Source organism: Mandrillus leucophaeus, unplaced genomic scaffold (genome assembly GCF_000951045.1).
Source record: "Mandrillus leucophaeus isolate KB7577 unplaced genomic scaffold, Mleu.le_1.0 Scaffold5, whole genome shotgun sequence".
Taxonomy (NCBI): Eukaryota; Metazoa; Chordata; class Mammalia; order Primates; family Cercopithecidae; genus Mandrillus; species Mandrillus leucophaeus.
In genome coordinates this window covers 6,376,082-6,381,337 of record NW_012105364.1, presented here as the reverse complement: position 1 = coordinate 6,381,337, position 5,256 = coordinate 6,376,082, and the positions used below count along the sequence as shown (strand labels likewise).

General features: G+C 49.4%; 1 non-coding gene across 1 annotated transcript; it reads left to right on the top strand.

Annotated features, from left to right (window-relative positions):
• The first annotated feature begins 4,808 nt into the window (after nt 1-4,808).
• TRNAP-AGG lies at nt 4,809-4,880 on the top strand. The gene has a single exon. It is a non-coding gene; the product is annotated as a tRNA-Pro (tRNA).
• The last annotated feature ends 376 nt before the right edge of the window (nt 4,881-5,256 follow it).

Here is a 5,256-nt window from a genome sequence, read left to right as displayed (position 1 = left end):
AGCCAGGATGGTCTCGATCTCCTGACCTCGTGATCTGCCCACCTTGGCCTCCCAAAGTGCTGGGATTACAGGCGTGAGCCACCGTGCCCGGCCCCCCCTCCCTTCCTCCCTCCCTTCCTCCCTCCCTTCCTTCCTTCCTTTCCTTTCTTCCTTCCTTCCTTCCTTCCTCTTTCTTTCTTTCTCTCTCTCTCTTTCTTTCTCTTTTTCTTTCTCTCTTTTCTTTTTCTTTCTTTCTCTCTCTTTCTCTTTCTTTCTCTCTCTCTTTCTCTTTCTCTCTTTTCCTTCCTTTCTTCCTTCCTTCCTTCTTTCCTTCCTTCCCTTCTCCTTCCTTCCTTCCCTTCTTTTCTTCCTTCTGACAAGATCTCACTACGTTGCGCAGGCTGGTCTTCAACTCCCAGCCTCAAGCAATCCTCCCTCCTCAGCCTCCTGTGCTGGGATTACAGGTGTGAGCCATTGTACCCAGCTAGGGGTTTTAAAATTTTTATTCTTATTAGAAGTGTATTTATTTATACGCCTTCCTTTTCCTAAAGTAGTTTAAGGGAGACTTGCAAGAATATATAGGACACAACAAGAAACAATGAATCAAATGTAGAAGCAGAAGAAAGAGAAAAAACAGTGGGGAGTTAAAGAGTCAGGAATTATACTGACATTTGATGACCCTGTGAACTTGCTACCGACGGGGGACACACTCAGCCTCATGTTTTCTAGCAGCTACTCATTTACATAATTGTCCAGAGAAAAAATGCAAATCAGCTGTTCTTGGAGTTACGACAGACAAGAATGCCTCCCTGGGGACTTCACAAAGGAAACATTGTCCTCAACAACATCTTTGAGAAGACAGGACAACCAGTTGCACAGGATTGGGTCTAGTACTGACCCCTCAGTATGGATTCAACACAACACAAAGCACAGTTCGAAACCATTAGGGCAAGCTCCAAGTACTGCTGGGCTGCTCTGATCTAGAGGAAATTTTGGCTCTCTGGAGGCTCAAAATGCATTTCTCCCTATCCTTCTTATTGCTTCTCTCTGTTCAGTTTTTAATAATTTAATTTCTGGTTTGAGTGGAGTATGTGTACATATATATGCATATGCATTGAGCTCAAAATTCAAAAAGTACAAAAGAATATACAGGCCGGGCATGGTAGCTCACACCTGTAATCCCAGCACCTCAGAAGGCTGATGCAGGCAGATCACTTGAGGTCAGGAGTTCGAGACCAGCCTGGCCAACACGGCGAAACCCTGTCTCCCCTAAAAATACAAAAATTAGCTGGGTGTGGTGGCATGTGCCTATAATCCCAGCTATTGGGGAGGCTGAGGCATGAGAATCACTTGAACCCAGCAGAGGTGGCAGTGAGCTGAGATTGTGCCACTGTACCGCAGCTTGGGAAACAGCAAAACACTCTTAAAAAAAAAAAAAAAAAAATTATATACATATGGCCAGGCGTAGTGGCTCACGCCTGTAATCCCAGCACTTTGGGAGGCTGAGGCAGGTGGATTGCCTGAAGTCAGGAGTTCAAGACCAGCCTGGTCAACGTAGTGAAACCCCGTCTCTACTAAAAATACAAAAATTAGCCAGGTGTGGTGACACATGCCTGTAATCCCAGCTACTGAGAGGCTGAGGCAGGAGAATTGCTCGAGCCTGGGAGACGGAGTTTGCAGTGAGCTGAGATCTTGCCACTGCACTCTAGCCTGGCAGACAGAGTGAGACTCTATCTAAAAAAAAAAAAGAAGAAGAAGAAGAGGGGCCGGGCGCGGTGGCTCAAGCCTGTAATCCCAGCACTTCGGGAGGCCGAGACGGGCGGATCACGAGGTCAGGAGATCGAGACCATCCTGGCTAACACGGTGAGACCCCGTCTCTACTAAAAAATACAAAAAACTAGCCGGGCGAGGTGGCGGGTGCCTGTAGTCCCAGCTACTCGGGAGGCTGAGGCAGGAGAATGGCGTGAACCCGGGAGGCGGAGCTTGCAGTGAGCCGAGATCTGGCCACTGCACTCCAGCCTGGGTGACAGAGCAAGACTCCGTCTCAAAAAAAAAAAAAAAGAAGAAGAGGAATTCAGAGAAAAAGAAGTTTCTTTCCCACCCAGCCTCCCAACTACTCAGTTACCCTTCTCAGAGGCAACCAGTGGTAGCTTCTTGCTGTTCTTTATATATATAGGAAGTGACGGTGATTGAGATGATGTGTGTGACAATGTTGTCTGTTAAATACTGACCCATAAGGCTCTCCAGAGAAGTGATAAGGGAAGAACTGACATGCTCTTGTGAAAATGGGGACACAGGATCTGCCTAAAAGTCATCCTCACACCTAGGAGGAGAGTGAGGAAGCTCCTGGAGGGAGGGCCATGATTCTCCCTAAGAGACAAAGGAGCAACTGACGGCCTGAAGTCCCGCTGCATGGATGAAGGCCACAGTGATTTTAGCCTGGAAGCAAATTCAAGGTATGTGCCAGTGGATTTCCACCAGGGCCATGCTCCTCTCCGCCGACTCCACCATCTAGGAGGCTTTTGGAAGCATGCAGGGTGTTTCACGGCTATCACAACAGTGGAGAAGGGATTACTGGTATTCAGTGGACAGGATGCAGCTCCAGATCAGCCACACAAAGAAGAATGATCCTGCCCCAAATTCCAACAGCACCTCTGAGAGAAGCACTGGCTAGGACCCAACCCTGGTCTCAGCTCTGAAACATCTTCAGCAAAGTCCCCCTAGGAGCCCTAGCTTTGAGCAACATCACTCTCTGGCACACTCACCAAGAGGAACAATTTAGGGAATGTGTGCTGAGGTAATGGAAGGACATGCTGCGTGCGCTTTTATTTATAAGTCAGTTTAAAGCTGGGGAACAGCGACCCAAAAAAGTCTCTTTGGTTTGAGAATAGATGAGCTGTTGCCTTCCTCTCTGGCTGGATTAGTTAGCTGAGCCAGTTGTCTGGCTCAGACACTTCGATGGAAATCATGCAACTTTATCCCCTGAGTACAAAAGAATGCAGGCCAATGTATCCTCTAAAGGGAGGGCCATTCTTCCCACCTATCCAAGGGAGGGATTGGTGCAGTAGGAATCCTGCTTGAAAGGATGGAGTGTGGGCTGGGCACAGTGGCTCACACCCGTAATCCTAGCTACTTGGGAGGCTGAGGTGGGAGAATCGCTTGAGCCCGGGAGGCAGAGGTTTCAGTGAGCTGAGATCGTGCCACTGCACTCCAGCCTGGGTGACAGAGTGAGACTCCATCTCAAAAAAAAAAAAAAAAAGGATGGAGTGTGGAAGATTTCTCCAGGGTTACCATTTCTACTTCAAGCCAAGTGGTGAGGACTCACCTGCATATCTGTTGCCACTAGTGATTTTTTTGTGCACACTCCTAGGATTTTCTTTTTTCACTCATTCGTTCATTCCACGGACATGTGCTAAGTGATAACTGTGACAACAGTTGTGTTATGAGGATTAAGTGGGATTAATCTGGTAAAGTGCTTACACAAGGCTGGGCACACAGAAATGCCTGGGAATAGCCTGTATTGTCAGCAGTACTGCCAAGGATCAGACGTTGGGGGAGACCCAAAAGACCAATAAAACAGTATCTGCCCCCGTGGAGCTCTCAGCTCACAAAAGACCCCCCCTCTGGAAGTGAGCAAGAATCCAGGATGCGATGGATGTGTACAGGGATGGTGGAAGCACAAAAGACAGAGAGCCCAACCAAGCCCATCAGGGTCTCCTACGAGTCCCCAGTTTCTGAGGTGTGATCACCCCCCCTCACTCTCTTTGGGAACGTCCCAACCTAGGCCACCTTTAGGCTACCAGCAGCTCCTTCCTGGGCAGCTTCCCTGGGTAGGATGTTCAGGGCAGGCTACTGTGGGGGAGGGAGTGTGGGTATTGCCAGGATATAGTCCCCATTTCTGGTTTTTTAGAAAGTCTGGGTAGCAGTGTGTACTGCATTTAAAACAGTCTTAGGATTCAGATAAATGTGAATAAGCTGAATTTAGGCAAGTTAAAGCATTCTGATAAACATGAAGTATACGCTGAATTCAGGCAGTTGTTTATCTTACACTGAGGTGATACCGCTCTCACAAGGTTGCTGGAAGGTTAAATAAGATCTGTAAAGCAGGGAGCACCCTGCCTGGCCCACAACAAGCATTAAATGACAGCTTTCCTACTATGTATTTCTCTCCCCCTCGTGTTGCCATCATAACCCGTTTCCTTTGACAGCGCTTTACAGTTCTCAAGGTGCTTTCATATACATTGTCTCATGCGATCCTCACCCTGTAAGGTAGACAGGGTAGGTGTTACCTTCCCCAACCAGCAGATGAAGACACTGCGGATTTTAGCAAACATCACCTAGTCAAGAGCAAGCTGGGACAATCTTCTGGGTCCTCACCTGGGAGTCTAATGGGTTTGGAGAATGCTTTTCTGGTGGTCTGATCATGAGGTAAGAAAGAAGAGTAGCTCTCAACTGAGCGCAAGTGACCCCAGATGGGCTCACCAGCCCTGAGGGTCCTCAGGGAAGTAGTGGTTCCTGGAGCCTGGCTTCTTCCCCAGCAGGACCTCCATGAACTCTGCTTGGGAGTCCTGGCGGGGTAACTGGCAGGTCACGGGGAAGAATGGACCCTGCCTGTAGGCCCAGGCAGAGGAGCATCCGTGTGGCTCCGCAACGAGCTAGGGAGGAGCAGGAGAGAACTCAGGAGCAACGCCTGCTGGAGCACAGCCGCCTGGGCCTGGAGCCAGCCTGGAAGTGGGAGGAGAGAGGCCCGTTCTAAGAACTACAGACTGCTGCTGTGGCTGCTGCTGATGTGGCAGGGAGAGCACATCTGGCAAGAGCTAATTGCCTGTGGCTCGTTGGTCTAGGGGTATGATTCTCGCTTAGGGTGCGAGAGGTCCCGGGTTCAAATCCCGGACGAGCCCTGCTTTTTCTGTCCGTTCTCTGCTGCCACATACATATACACCGCCTACCCCTTCTAGGGTGGAAGCAAAGAGATAGCCTCATGGTGTGTGGCTAAAGGACCCTGAGGACAAGCTGGCAGTCAGTCGCCCCATTACCCTGACCTATACTTACCCCATTATTTCCACTGGGGCCAAACTGAGCAGGAGGGGACTGGCAGAGCATCTGGCTGGCCTGCATTTTATTTGGCAGAAAGACAGCCTGTCAGAGAGATCAGGACAAGGAGCGGGCTGGGCCAGAGCTGGAGGTCAGGATCAGGCAAGCTCTCAACATAAAACCCAAGCTATGAAATGCACTGGACTCAAAGTCCAAAAGCTAGGACGACAGTTACATTTCTGA